Source organism: Myxocyprinus asiaticus, chromosome 6, assembly GCF_019703515.2.
Source record: "Myxocyprinus asiaticus isolate MX2 ecotype Aquarium Trade chromosome 6, UBuf_Myxa_2, whole genome shotgun sequence".
Classification (NCBI taxonomy): Eukaryota; Metazoa; Chordata; class Actinopteri; order Cypriniformes; family Catostomidae; genus Myxocyprinus; species Myxocyprinus asiaticus.
Window position 1 is genome coordinate 37,448,104 of NC_059349.1, and position 16,897 is coordinate 37,465,000.

The following is a 16,897-nucleotide window of genomic DNA, read 5'->3' on the forward strand; positions in this document are numbered from 1 at the left end:
GTGTATTTTATATAACAAAGAGTAATACCATTTCTACACAATATCTATTGTGTTAACGAAATTAATTTTTAATATCATGTCAGTTTTAAGCAAAAAAACCCTTTACTTAATAAAATGATCCAAATCTTTTACATTTAATGCCTAAATTAAAGTCATATTAAATTTATGCTGGTGAATAAACACAAATAATATATTAATAGACGTTAAGCAGCAAGATCACACATCACAGTTCATTTAATGGGTCCCTAGAGTTTTCGCTGAGGTATTTGTTAATGTGTGAATTATAACAAGATCACCTTTGGAGCTGGAACAAGGCTAATAGTGGAATATCGTAAGACCAAGAAATTTCTTTCTATAATATTGTTAATTTGTAAAATTCTCCTCTTTGTTTAAACCAACAATTTTTGAGGCAATCTTAAATATTGTCTTTAAAGTAATATTCCAGGTTCAATACAAGTTAAGCTCAATTGACAGTTTTTGTGGCATAAAGTTGGTAATACAAAAATTAATTTCAACTTGTCCCTTTTCTTTAAAAAGAAAAAAATATATGCAAAATTCTGGCCATTGACGAAATTCTTAAACGGTAGAATACTCACTGTTTCAAAAGTATAGTCACAAGCCAATATATGCGTCTTAGCAGGATTTTAGTGTGATCAAATCGCTCACTAACTTTTTCTGTGTAAAGTTATAGCCAATTTTACAACTTTGCTGCTATGATGACAATACTGTAAACCCTAAAATAACCGTACAAACAATTTAAGCAACTTTAAAGCTCAAATAATAAATCAGTTTTAACAGAAGAATTTATGTGTGATTTTTACACAATTATGAGCTTGTCTTTAACCCCTTCAAAAACTGGAGGCAAAAAATTGCAACATCATACCATACATGCTGTCGATTTAGCTTAACTTGCACTGAACCTGGAAAATTACTTCAGCAAAACATACTGTAAGCTGTGGTGAAAGGTTAATGTCAAAAGCTATGGAAATGTGTGACAACTAGAGCAAGAAAAATCATTTTTGGAGAAGGAACTAAACTGTCAGTTGCTGCAAGTGAGTATTCATGTATTCCAGTCAAAAAACAACAACATGATATATAACATATTGGCAAGAACTAAATTGTCTTGTTCTACTTTGAGTGAAAAAATGAGAAAAGACATATGTGCTAGAACTAGAACGTTAATTTGGTAGGTTTTTGTTATGTAGCTATTCTCTGTGTGACTGGCAATTACGAGCTAATTTTTGGAAGAGGAACCCAAGTAAATGTTAAAGAATGTGAGTGATTATATATTTTTTGATTTGATACTATCATGATTTTTTTAACAGAATGGTAAAGAATGGCTTTAAATCTCTTCTAAATATGATCAATGAAGAAAATCTAGGAAAAAAAAAAAAAATACAAAAAAATACAACTTTTGGAAAAATCATGAGTCGTGAAAAATTGAAAAGACTGGAAATGAAATTGCCCTAAGATTATAGCTACTGCATTTTTAGAATATGCCAACTGAGTGGCAAATTCATTCAGTTTCTGTGCTGTGAATAATCACTGTGTGAATACTGGGAATAAGATAATATTTGGAAGAGGGACCCAGTTAATTATCACTACTGGTAAGTCATTCTGTTTTAATAATAACAAACATTTTGTCCTGAAATCCAAGTCTTAATTTGTAGTTTCTTAGCATTGAGGATTAGAGTCCTTTAAAAAATGTTTTTATTTTTTATTATAAAAATATAAAAATAACCCAATAAATAGTAAAACAAATCCCATTTGAAAAAAACAAAACAAAAGTAGAACCATTAATATTTTTCTCGACTTCATACATTTATTGAAAATCGTTCAATAAGAATCTAAATATTTATTCATCTATAAATATATTAACACGTCCATGGGATAATAGTTTAATGGGCACATTTAGTTTGTTAATTGGTTTTGTTTATATAATTAAATATGTTTTGTTGAAGCTCCCTTTTTGCTGAAAGCTTGAGCAATGTGTGTATGATGGGACATACAAAATCATTTTTGGAAGTGGAACTTTGCTCTCAGTAGAATCCAGTAAGAAGTTTCTTTTTAAAATCAGATTGACTTTCAAGTTCAGTTAAAGTAATTTGCGATTATTATCATACTGTTCATTTTGTTTGTTAAATCATTAAATGTGTTTTGTTTAATTACTGAAAGATACTTTAAGTGGAAAATGCAGAAATCTCATTATAATTTAAAAATCACTATATACAGTGCAAATGATGCTCAATAAAATACGTTTAAAAGAAAAGTGCACACATATCAAGCATAATGAAGCATCATGTTTGCATAATAATAAATATAATGACATCTACTGGACATAGCAGAATCAAATTTGGTAATTTATTACCTTTCTGCTTCAGTAAGATTACAGCGTCAATTTTACAGTTAGAGATAGAGGTCGATAACTAATTTGATCAATAACTATGTAGAGTAGTTATTAATAGAGGCCATGCCAGTGTGTGACATTAAGTGGAATAGGAAAAGTCATATTTGGAGCCGGGACTCAATTGAAAGTTCAAATTAGTGAGTATAGTGCTCAACACATTAGTACATTAATATTGGTGTTTATGTTCTACGTATGATGTAATACATTTCCATGTTAGTGTTCTGACATTCAGCCTTATTCATGAAACACAAGCAGAGCAAATATGTTTCTAAATCACTGGAAAAATTATGGAATTCAATTCAATTTAGTGGAGAATTTATATAAGTATGATTTTACACATAAATTCTTTGCTCATGTTTGATGGATAAGGCCCAACTGAGTGGCATATTCATTCAGTTTTTGTGCTGTGAATAATCGCTGTGTGAATACTGGGAGTAAGATAATATTTGGAAGAGGGACCCAATTCATTGTCACTACTCGTAAGTCATTTTATTTTTTATGATAACAATCACTTTTTCCCGATATCCAAGTCTTAATTTGTAGTTTTCTTTAAAGAAATAATCAAACATGGCCACAAAAGTCAGAGCCAAATTTAAAAAAATCACACAATAAACAGGAAAACAAATTCCATTTGAAAAAACAAAAAAACAAAACCAATAATAATTTTTCTCTACTTAAAACATTTACTGAAAATCGGTCAGTAAGAATCAGAATATTTATTTATCTATAAAAATAAAATAAAATACAGAGTCTACTGATTAATTGGTATTACCTTCCAAAGTCATTTGAGACTTTTGTTGTTCTAAGTTCAGTGATTTAAAGTTAAGTGAAATGGCAGTGTTGAGTAAATAGCCTATATGTAATTGAATAAATATTCACTTTAGCTTAGCAATAGTAAACTAATTACTGTAGTATGTACACATGTTGTGTCAGTTAAGGATTTCGAAACATCACGTTTAGCTCTGGGACAAAATTTATTATTCATTCAAGTGAGTTTTTCATAATCTTTTTGTATTTATTTATTTTTTTAAATTAAAAAATATGACAACACTATGAAATTTGTATATTAGCAACAACTTTTTCAAAGTTTAATGTTCAAATAATCCTCAACTACTGTACACTTGTCTTCTACAACTTTCTAAAACTTTTCTTTTAGGAAACGCAAAACTGGGAATGCTTTCTTTCTTGTTGAAATATATTTTAAAAAATTACTTCAATATTTTTGAGCTGTCCCAGAGAAAGAAAATGATCACTGTTGATATTAGCATTATGTGCTCGTAATGGGGTCAGAGGTTGTGTGACTGATGGAGTTAGAATAATATTCGGCAAAGGGACTCAACTCAAAAAACAAAAAAGTAAGTGTGAATGTTTTCAGCTTAAAACATTTTGAATTAATGGTCCTCATTAAGATTCAGTATTTTGGGATTCTATGCAGTTTATGTTTGATGGGATAGATTTTTGATTAGATAGATCTACAATTTTGTAGATACTTGTCCAAATAAGTTCCTTTTTCTCAGTGCAATATAGAGAATAATGCGGAAAGAGTTGTAATACTTCAAGCATGTTAGGGACAGTTTTTGAGAGCACTGCTTTCAATGTGTGATGACAAACTGGAAGGTCATTTTTGGTTCAGGAATTAAACTGAGAGTTGAGAAAAGTGAGTATTAATCAAAGCATTGATAAATGTTATATTCTGTGCTTATGACTCCTTGCCTCAGATTAGATGAAATATTAGTGGTGTGTTAGTTTTGTATTAGTCACATAGAGGTGATAATTTTCCATTACTTCAGCCATTGTAGTATTTAAAAAAGTTTTGTTTTAAAGTAATGTTGATAACAACCAAAATAAAAATTCGACTCACCCCTCATTTATAAAACAACAACAACAACAATTACAGTAAGGCACTTACAATGAAAGTGAATGGGGCCAGTCCCTAAACATTAAAATACATTTCAAAAGTATTGCCACAAGATGCAAACATTTTAAATATTAATATGACTTTATTGTGATAATATCACTTACTAAAAGTTATAAAGTTATATCTAATACCGTGATGGAAATTACATGGAGATTATTTACAATGGAAATCAACATTATGGTGCAAATGCTGTTAATTGAGATTAATTGAACCCTGGAACATTCCTTTAAGCTTTTCTATAGCAGTTATTGACTACTGAAATAATAGTTTATTATTATAACTAATAATAGTTAGTTATACATGACCATATTAGATTAGCAGTTTTTGTGTTTGTGCTAATAGATTTAAATGTTTGGCAGCATATTTGTCTGATTTTAATGTAACATTATGCAGCTTATAACTGAGGCTGACAGGTAAGGTTTTTGGTGCATGTCCAAAGGCTGTGTGAATGCTGGGTATAAGATTTTCTTTGGCAGTGGCACAAAGCTTGTCATACAATCAAGTACGTTTTTTGCATTTTCTGAAACTTTATCTTTATATTACAATAAATAGCAACCATTCAACATTCAAAAGTGACAAAAATAATTTAATCAAAGAAAACGTGTTAAAGTTCATGGGAAGTAAAAGGACACAAATGCCATTAAATTGTGATGATATTAAATCTGATACATTTGGAAAGCAAATATTTGTGATTATTATCGTGTTTCTGAGAGAAGGAAACATTTTCATGTTTCTAAATAAATGACTAAAACAGTATTAATCATCACAGTTTTTGCTCTTTTCTTTAATACGATTGAACATTACTAATATAAAAATAGACGTTCATACACAATTTGTTTATGTAGCCTAGAGTAAAGATATTTGAAATGTGGAAAAGGATTATTACAAGTAAAAGCTTATAATTGTATCACCAGAGCTGTTGGTTCTTAAAACAATGGCTTTGAGAATTACTTGAGAATTTCAAATATGGTCTTTGGCGAAGGGATTAAACGTGGATTCCATTGCGATCCTTGTTCAAATAGGAAAGTAGTTTTTGGTGCACGCTCAATGGCTGTGTGAAAAATGCTAATACAATTTTCTTTAGCAAAGGGACAAAACTCATCATACAAGCAGGTAAGTCCTGTGTGTTTGGAAAATTAAATGTTTTTGTGTGGTTTTCCAAATGCAAATATTCATAACCACAAAGTTACAAAACAAAAAGGTCCTAAAACATTTAGAATATACTGCTATTTTTAGTTTGATGTCTATTAAAGGATAAACATTAGTTGTAGAAGTCTCAAAGGATCGATATTTAAGTTAATGTGATAAATAATGTTGCATGACAGATGAAGGTAAATAGTTTTGTAATGTAAAAAATGAAATTCAGAGCCTTTTGTAATTAATCAATCTGTCAGCAAAATCAGTGGCAAATTTACCATTCAGAGCTTGCATTTAATGTTCAAACTGTATTTTAAATGTTTAAGGAAAATAGCAGCATTAAGTAAATATATGACAAATGTCCATACACTGTAGCTTAGAAATGGCACAACTTATTGTAATGAGTATATATGCTGTGTGAATCAAGGATTTGGCATGCTCACATTTGGATCTGGGACAAAATTAGCTTTTAATTCATGTGAGTTTTTAATCATTCTTTTACATTAAGTATAATACTAACAATACCAAAGAATATGATGATATTTTATTGAAAATCTTCTAAAAGTTAACTAATTGCAAAACAAAAAACAATGGGCCTAATTCATTAAACAAATTTGTTTGTAATTTGTTAGTAAATCCTTTCTTAGGTAAATTACATAAGAATGGATTCATGAAGGATTTACACAAAGCTCAAGTTTCATGAATAATGCCCAGTGTGATTAAGTCTGACAAAATGTCATTTATTTTATTTCTTCTTAAAAGAATCTAATTAATTTCTAATTTGTATTTAAATATAAAATAACTTAAAATCACAACACTCAAAACAAGGTTTGATGGTTTTTGCTATGGACTCAACACATGTGTGACTAATGCTCAAAAGATAATCTTTGGAAAGGGCACAGTAATCACCATAGAAACAAGTAAGTTTACATTGCCAAACAAATCAAACTTCTTTAAAGTACATACTGTAGATAAATACTGAATATCAAATAATTTGTATTTATTTATTTATTTATTTTTACAGTAGTTGTATTCAGTGATGTTTGTTGTATTGTTATCTTGCAGCTTAATCACAGAATATTTTTATGCTTCAGTATACAGTCATGTTTAGATTGTCCATATTTTACATCCTTCTTAAAAAAAAAAAAAAAAAAAAAAAAAAAACATTTCCATTATCAAAATGTAATTAAACAGTAACCAAGTGTTTGCTCGTCATAAATGGACCTATCCTGAAGTATAACTTTCAGGTGAATTGTTGGTAATGTTTAAAGTAAATTTTGGGTGATGTAACAGTTTGGCTAAACGCCTATAACTGGTAGCATTAAAATAGGAAGTTTTTAGTTCATGGCGAATGACTATGTGAATGTTGGGTATCAGATTATCTTTGGGAAGGGGAGCAAACTTATTACAAACAAGTAAGTTCTTTAGACTGTCTTTTAAAACTTAAACATTATTGTTTTTTGTTTTGTTTTGTTTTTTGGACCTCTACAAACTGTGGAAAAGAAACTGTTGCATGGTCGAACCAGTTATTTCACAGAACTTTTCAGATAAAAAATTATATAATTTGACATAACTTTTGTTTTGTTGTTGCAGTTTTACTAGAAAGATTGCGCCTGTGCGACTAAGTCTATGCAAAGCGTGACTGTCACAAATAAAATTGACTACAGTACTGTGCAAAAGTCTTAGGCACATAAAATGTTTCACAAAAGCATTTGTCTTAAGATGGTTATTTATCTTCAGCTTTAGTGTGTCAATAGGAAATATAAATGTTAGGCTCCAAAACATTACTTTTGCAAACAGAAAAGATTAGAATAGAAGAACATGGAGCCCTGCAACAGATGTCATGGCCCCCACAGAGCCCCCCCACTGAAATTCGTGTCAGTCTGAGATTACATAAAGAGACAGAAGCAACTGAGACAGCCTAAATAGATAGTTGAACTATGGTGAATTCTCCAAGAAGCTTGGAAAATCCTATCTGCCAACAACCAAGAAAAACTGTGTCCAGGTGTAGCTAGGAGAATTGGTGTTTTGTTTTAATGGCAAAGGTGGCCACACCAAATATTGATTTAGCTTTTTATGTTTACTGGACTTTGTATGACATTAAGTGATAAATGAAACTATTTAAGTCATTATTTCTGAAGACATCCTCACTATGCAACATTTTTCACAAGTGCCTAAAACTTTTGCACAGTAATGTATGTGTTAGGGACAGAGCTTGCAATAGAAATTAGTATGTAACATTATGTTCTGCTATATCCTTTAAAGTTAGTATTGTGTTTAAATCTGGCAAAGTTAAATTATTTTAGATGTATGTCTCCATACATCATTCATTGCTAATATGTTTTCAGGAGGCTGGAAAGTCATTTTTGGTCTTTAGAGTGACAGTAGAGACAAGTGAATAATTGTAAGTTTAATTAATTAGCGATTGAGTAATTTAAAACCAATTACATACTTCAAGTCGAATGTCCAGTTGCACTTGTTGCATTTTTGCAAGGATGCCATTTTGGTTACAGTTTCTGTATAGGCTGTACCTGTAAGTTTAAAGTGTAGTATATAGGTTTTCTCAGTCATTGTAATATTAAAATCTTCTGAAAAATCACTTACGAGCATGCTCGGCAGTGTTGGGTGTAATCTCATTACAAAGTAATTATTTACTGTAATATAATTACTTTTTTAGTATAAAAAGTAGTGTAGTGCATTACATTTCAAATTATTGTAAGCAGATTACAGTTACTGTCTGTCAATTAAGTTACTTTTAAGTACTGTTCTTTACTACGGTGACACATATTTCAAAAATAATGTTATATACTTTATGTAGAATACATTTAAAACATGAATTACATGAATATGTACGTCTATTTGTGTTTCTGTGACATCTGAAAGGTGTGTGCCTGCTAACGAGTTAATAAACAGAGGAAAATAAACATTATTTTAAATTTGTTATGAGGAAGAAATAATGCTATTTTTTTGTGAAAAGTGTTTAGAAAGTAACTTAAAAGTAATTAGTAATGTGATTAATTTTTTGATGAGGTAATCAGTAAAGTCAGTAATCTGATTACAGTTTTAGATTAATTATTAGTCATTTGTATTGAACAAATTTTTTTTGAGTAACTTACCCAACAATGATGCTCGTTTACTTTTACCAAAAGTATATTGGTGTAATACAGTTTAAAGAGTTTATTTAATCTATTGTTTAAGAGGTGTACAATGTGTGTTATCAGAATACTGCTAGTTTTTGGTATATAGTCAGTGGCTGTGTGAATGATGGGTATAAGATTTTCTTTGGTAAGGGTACCAAAGTCATAGTACAGTCAAGTAAGTCATTGCTTTACCAAGATCTTATGGTTCATCACTTTAAATTGTATGCATTTTCTTTATTTTTATAAAAAATGCTAGGAATGTTTAGCAGATATAACATTGTAATATCAATTTATCACTATTTATTTGGCTATGGAGGTTCAAAGCTTTAATATTTCTCAAAATATTATCATCAAACTACATTCGAGATCTATTTTTGTAAAATCATCAGCTAAAGTTGTATTCAGGGTAAATGTACTATGGTACACTAATGTGTGAATGCTGGATACAAAAAGATAATATTTGGAAAAGGCACATGGTTATCAGTTGTATATATATATATATATATATATATTGCCATCATACCTCAAAAATACATTTTTGTGATAATAATAGAAAATATGCACAAATATTAAACAGAAACTAATTATTTACTGTAGATTTTAAAGTGATCATTCAGTCCAGTATTTTAAAATGCTAGCTTCTCTATATTAATTTGTACTATCAGGATGTTGCTACTTTCTGGTTCAAGGTAAATGGCGATGTTAATAATCAAAATAGAATTTTCTTTGGCAAAGGAACAAAACTCATTGTACAGTTAAGTAAGTCTCACATTTAATTTATGCATCCAAGGTTTATTAAAGGATAATGCATTGTAACATTATTTATAAATTAATACAACTAAAAGCATGCTGGAAACATAATATTTAAGAATGAAACTTAATAACATAAGATACAGTCTGTATTTAAGTTTAACTTTAGAAAAAGAATCATGTCTCATGTTTAAATGTAATAAAAAATAGCCACCCTAAAAGAGTTGTCCTACGCATAAGGTATTGTGCTGCACTGCTGTGTGAATCCTGGAACCAACAAAATCATATTTGGGACAGGCACCAGACTAACAGTTACACCAAGTGAGTTCATTGCTTTTTTGACAAAGTGCTAAAATATAATGTGAACACAATAATTAGCTATTTGTTTTCAAGCTGTAAACCTTTATAGGGCAGCATTTCAGCTGACAAAATGATAAAAGGGGGTTTGGGGGGTTATTTGATGTTTAACAAAAGTAATATTCTCTTGAACTTGAATGAACCAAGTTGCTACAAAGTTTGGCAACTGCAAAATCTGTAGTTAGGATAATGTTATAGGAAACCATATTACGCGGCAGAAGGATTGTTTATTCCAATTATTATTCATGATAAATCGAACAGTTTATTGAATATTGGTGTCTTTTATTATATTGCTGTTCTTACCATTTTATAACAGCAATGTAAGTCCATCCATTTAATCCATTCATGACTGTGTAATTTTACGCCATGTAAGGGGTGTTTGCGTTGTGCCTAAAATGCCTCTTATCCATTTAAAAAATCACTGTAACACACTGCCTCTTAAGGCTTAACGCTACTTTTAATACTTAAATTATTAGTTCAAACGTTATTTGGCAAGGAGGCCAAATTTATAGTAAAAGCAAGCAAGTTGTAGGAATTCATATCCTTCATCACTTTTCATTTTAAATATAATAATTGTAATATGTAATTCATACAATAATTTCATAGACTATTTGTTATACGTAGAGAAAGATTCAATGTACAATGTAGATGTTTTTGTTTGTGGGTTTCCATTTTAAATGTCTACAACATAATATAAACTTCTGGATTGTGTTTTTCAATATACAGTATGTAACAGCTGCACTTCAACAACAACAACAACAACAACAACAGCAATAATAGCTATTTCTTGCTTCACATCAAAAGAGCATCCTTAAAAATCTTTTGAATAATAGAATAATGGCAAATAGAATGATAACTTAGAATTGAATACATACTCTACATATAGACTAAATTAGAATTTAAAGAAGACAGTTGCCTTTATCCAATTTTATGATGAGAGAAAAACTGAGCCAGGATGTTTATATGTTGAGGTCAACAACTAATTATAATAATTATAATTTCCTTTATTTATCATACATTTGCACATATACAGTGAAATTCTTCTTTTTCACATATCCCAGCTAGGCTGGGGTCAGAGTATAGGGTCAGCCATGATACAGCACCCCTGGAGCAGATAGGGTCAAGGGCCTTGCTCAAGGGCCCAACAGTGGCATCTTGGCAGTGCTGGGGCTTGAACCCCTGACCTTCTGATCAGTAACCCAGAGCCTTAACCGCTGAGCCACCACTGCCACCACTTTTTGAATGTAATTTTATTTGAATTTCAGACATTGCATGCCTTTATGAATTATATGCCTATATGAATTATATACATAGAACTGTTCAACCACAACTATTTTTTTAATTTTAAAAACACAAAAGTTACAGACATAGGTTTTTATTTTAACCCCTTAGCACTCTAATAAAACAGGATTAACACATCACCTTCTTTAATCTTTTTTGAGAAGCATTATGACAAAATTGCTTGCGATGCCTGTAACAGGTTACTGTTAGTTTTCAGTATATGGTCAATGGCTGTGCGAATACTGGACGTAAACTTTACTTTGGCATGGGGGCAAAACTTATTGTACAAATCAGTAAGTTATGTTTGAATCTTAGTCATGAATTCATTCTGAGATAAAGCCACTACTTACTGTAATTAATTGTGATTTGTTGTGATTGTACTCTAAAAGAAGAATTACTTTTATCACAATGAAAACATAAAATGCAATACTTGCAGTTTTACCATATAAACTGCTATCAAACAATTCTTCATTATGTTTTTGGGAAACCAAAAAAATAAATAAAAATAAACTGATATAAAATGTTCTTGAGTAAAAAGGATAAATGTTGTTTCTTGGGGCAGGCACCAAACTTGAAATAAAATTATTATATTAAGTTTTCTATATTATTTTTTGTTATTAACACTAGTTTTTAATAATATATACATTTGTAAATCACATTTGAGGATGACCACTCCAAAGATGTTAGGCACATTAAAGAAATAGACATTTATACAGTTTATACCTGATGTGCTTTATAGAAATGCGAAATTCTTTCAAAAGTTGTGCTTGGCTACCAGCCCATGAATTTGTTTATTTATTTATTTATTGTAAATCACTTTAATAAGAAAAATCATTATCATGTTACATGGTGGAGAGTCTCTTTTGTGCTTATGTTAAGTTATTATACCACTACTAACCACTATGTGAATAACAATATTGGCAAAATCGTATTTGATAAGGGAACACAATTGTATGTACAATCAAGTGAGTACAACTTTTTAATTAATATAAAATAACAATTATCATAGTTTTAGATTAAACAGATTTGGAGTTAAAAGATTTAATTTACAGAATCACCAAATCAGCAGACTCTTTTGAAACAAAAAATCCACTTCGTCCACAGACAAATATTCATTTAATAATTCAATGAATTATATACTGTAAAAAACATACTGTGGCCTCTGTAAAATTAAAAAATGTGGTCCCACTTTATATTAGTTGCCTTTAACTACTAGGTACTAACATTAAAATACATACAATACAATACAATACAATACAATGCAATACAGTATACTTATGTGTAACTACATATTGTTCCGCAAAACTCACAATAATGCTACTGAGGTTGTGGCAGGTTTAGGTTTAGGGTTGTGATAGGGTAAAGTTTAGGGGTTATTTTAATAATGTAATTAGAGATAGTGTTATGGGTATGGTTAGGGTTTATGATTAGGGTTGGGTAAGGTTTAGGGTTAGGGGTAAGTTTAATAGTGTAACTACAATGCAACAACTTCACATGTAAGTGCAATGCAACAACATGTATGCACATTATAAGTACATTGTATCAAATGCTTAAGTACATAGTAGTTAAAGACACCTAATATAAAGTGGGTCCCAAAATTTTAAAACTCCTGTTCTTTATTTATGTCAAGAAAAGAGTACAGCGTATTTCTGGTCTGTAACTCAAAATAGTGCCAAACTAATATTTGGACATGGGACTCTGTTCACTGTGTTATTGAGTAAATTCTGAATTGCTTTATTTTATGTTTACTAGTTAACTGATATTACTTTAGAGTTGTATTCACTGATCCACTGATAGGACAGGAGATTTTTGTCAGCTTTTTATTTTTATTTAATGCAATGCATTTTGGAATTTCAAAGTCTATAAAAATATTAAATCGACAAAAATATGTAATACTGAGGGACTAACGTTAAAAGTTAACACCGAAGATTTAGTTTGCTGTTTATGAAAGCATATAGAACACTGACAGTCACTGTGTGACTGGCAGCTTTGGTAAAATTATATTTGTGAAGGGAGCTCACTTGTTTGTACAGTCATGTAAGTAAAAGTAAAAACTTATATTTGTAACTAGTTCATCTCAACATCAGATAAATATCATAGAAATGATAATAAAAACTTGCCATTTAATAAAAGATGACTACCCTTATATGATTAAGAAAGTACTGCAGGAGAGTCCACCAATTTATTGTCCAAATGACTATTAACCATTATTAAAGAATATTTTTCAATTGTTTTAACATCAGAAGTTTATAAATAACTGACATATACATTTTAAATGCCATAAAATAAAAAATGCAGCAATATAAATAAGAAATTAACATTCTATTACCATGACTGATGGTACTGACTGATTAATCTTTAATTTAGTGATTACAGTGGAAATTGAGTGAAATAAGTCCTAAATATCCTATGATGTGCAAGGTTCACTCTTTGTCACAGTATAGATCTGATAGATAATACAGACCTACCTATATTTAATTTTACATTGTCTATCCAGAAGACAAAGGAACCTTCCAAATGGTTTTTGTACTGATGTCTTAATCTGCGTGATTGATAATATTAAAATAATCTTCGGAGGAGGAACAAAATTAACTGTGGAATCAAGTAAGACAAAACTTTTTGATCAACTTTTTTAATCAACTAAAATTTTAATTAAAGAACTCTGATCATGATGTGTAAACATATATTGTTTGATTTGGGTATGGTGGACATTTTATTATACTACACATAGATAAATTCACTTTCTGTAACAACAAGTTAAAAATGATGGCTCTTACATTCCCTGTGTTTTCTTCCATTTAGCATAATCAAATGACATTAAAAACAGATTGATTTGACTAATGATGCTGAAAAAAAGAATGACAAAACCTAAACAAAAACTTTGCTATCAATAGCCCTAACTTAAAACACAAATGTTCTAATAATATAATATAATATCATATAATATAATATAATATATGATCTTTCAAAACAGGAAACAAATGAATTTAATTCAATCTTTAGTGGTGCAATCTGATTAATTAATACTATATGCTAATAGCTGTAGAACAAACCTTAATTTTGAACCATTCTATTAATGTTTGTATCCATTGGGATAAGTGCACTTGACTTAAAATGATTAATTAACCAATTAAATTAATATCTTTAAATAATTCTAACAATACATAATCAATTATTTATTTTATATACTGGTAATTCTAAATCTAATTATACATTTTAATGAACATAGCATTGCATAACCTGACCTGGGACATGTACAGTTTGAATCTGGAATGAAATAAACTATAGAAACATTTACATGTTTAATTTGATTTTTTCCTGAATTTGTTACCATTGTGGTATAAATCCAACAAATGTAATGCAACTGAATTTATCTAGATTTATCAAGAACTAACAAAAAGAAAAATGAAAATAAAGAAGCATTGAAACAGCTATGTGCAATAATTAAATCTCTTTATTTAAATTACTGCTTGACACAGGATGACAAATCAACAAAATACACTTTTGATAAATAAGAGAAAAACATATTTAGATATTACATTTCAAACCATACTGTACAATCCCTTCAGTAAACTAATTTTTGAGTGGTTTTCTCTGGAAAATAACTAAACACGGAAAAATTGAATTCTTTGTAAGTGTGAAAACGTTTTTGAGATGAGGCATCGTCATGTGTGCTTGAGAAAATCAGTTGTCACCTTTGAAGTAAGAATGTGTGATATTATTTAGGTTTTAAATGTCCATTTATGAAAAAAGTTTTGGTGTCATTGATTTATGAGGCAGTTATTCTATAAAATCCAAATGCAAAAAGCAGTTGAGTTTTTGTTGTTAAAATGTTAATGTAAAATAATTTATTTGTTTAATTTGACATTTCTGTCTGGAATAATGTGCCAAATGAAAATGCCTTTGAAATGCCATGGAACTATTTGAACACATATCATCATGAATTCAATTAGTTCATTAATCAGTGTATATTCTAATCCAGCTAAGTTACCACTAAACTTGAAATTGACCTACACTGAAAGTTACAATGCAGTATTAGTTAAGAAATGTTGGTAGGCTATATCTGATCAATGTTAATTTAAAACATTTCACGCAGTATGTGGGTCACATGCTGCTTTTAGTCTATTGCGATCACTCTTAGCTTAACTTCATTTAAAGAAAACATTTACAGTTTGAGAGAAACTGACTGAATTTGCTGCCATTTATTACTGATGTTGGTAAAAAGAAAAAATGCCGGTACAGTTTTTGTTGACATAAAGTTTGTGGTACAATGGAATGGCACAGCTGCTTGTCTTCTTTGGCTTTAGTTGTATCAGCAGCATTGTCGTAAAATCGTTCAAAGTGTAATTCTCTATATTTAAATAGTTGATGTGCAACCAACAGCAGTATGTTATTTCTAAAGGTATCATCCAAGTCTGCTGAGGATCACAGATTTTGGTCATTGTAAAAAGTTTTTCTAACACTTAAAGGTCTTGTATATGAAAGTAATGCATTTTGGATTTTTCTTATATTTTACAGAAACTGAAAAAGAACCAGCCATTTTCAAGGTCGGAGATTCATGCCTGGCAACTGACTTCACAAGACATAATGCTTTGGATAAGGTGCTGCCATTCAGTCAAACAAACAATACAGCAGTACGATACGAGGGTCAAAACTACTACAGCAACCTTGAATTCTCTGGAGAGCACTGCAAGGAAACTGGTAAGAATTATCACATACAGTCTCAAAAAATTTTCCCGGATAAATTTGTCCCAAAAATATTGTGTTGCATTAGATTAATATGCTTTTTTCTACTTTCAGGTGTCTGCAGTGCAGAATCATCTGATCAAAATGGTGGAATAGAAAAAGGTAAGTGCTTTTTTGTACATTTGTAGTCTGCTGTGCTTAATAGATATTTTTTTATTATTATGCAAACTGTTAATGTTTCTTGATAGAACTGCAACAAAAAGCACAGCCAATAACTATAATCATATAGACTTCAATTTGTGAGGCCACTAGCATGTCAAAAAGCATTAATTCTGGTGTTCCTTTGTCAGTAATACTGCAGCAATAATAGATTGTACCACAAAAGCATATGGTAGATCTTGTAGATGGACTAATCATATACCTATTCTGCAGATGAAAAGATCAACTTCTTGTCGCTGGGCATCTTTTGGCTGAGAATTCTGTTTCTGAAGACTGTTGTATTCAACGTCCTGATGACTGTCAAAGCCTGGATGAGCTAACGTGAGTGAAGAAGTTAAACACCTCTTATGACAATGGCTTGAAATATCATGAGAAAATCTGCAAAATATTTGCTTGTTCTGTTTGCGGAATTAAAATTTATCAATTATTTGTCTTTCAGATTTCACAAAGAACAGTATCCATTTTTCATCAGTTGGATTCATCAGTGGCTTCATCGAAGACAAAAGAGAAAGTTGCATCACACTTGACTAAACTTTAAAAACTATCACATCTGTACTTGCTGTGTTAAATGATGATCATGAGATTATGTTACATCCCTCAGTTATGCTATTGTGGATATGGTTTTAATAAATATATATACATTTGAATGTCAGATGCTTATACAGGCTTTTATTATATTGGCTCAACTGTTCTATTTTAGTATACAATAGAAGTATAGGTCAGCATTTATTTGATATGCTTAGAATTTAGTTTTTGTTTATCTTCATTTCCCTTTATTTTAATGCTTTTTACACAATATTATCTATAAAGCAATATATATTATTCCTCAAAGCTTGTGCTTAAATTACTTTGAGCTGAATTACCTCTGAAACATAGTATAGCTTTCATTTTTGCAACATTTTCTCACAAGCAAGTTGACTTGTGCTTCTAAATTCCTGCAGTGGCAGGCATTGTTTTTTGTGTGTGCAAAAGTTATCAAAATAAAATACCAAAATGACCACC

The 16,897-nt window shown here is 30.0% G+C and overlaps 1 protein-coding gene across 1 annotated transcript in view; it reads left to right on the forward strand.

Annotated features, from left to right (window-relative positions):
- LOC127442236 (uncharacterized) overlaps window positions 1-15,617 on the forward strand; it is a 50,567-nt gene extending 34,950 nt beyond the window's left edge. The window contains exon 8 of the mRNA XM_051700116.1: window positions 15,509-15,617. The gene's annotated coding sequence lies outside the window, so the exon portion shown is untranslated. The remainder of the gene's footprint in view (window positions 1-15,508) is intronic.
- The last annotated feature ends 1,280 nt before the right edge of the window (window positions 15,618-16,897 follow it).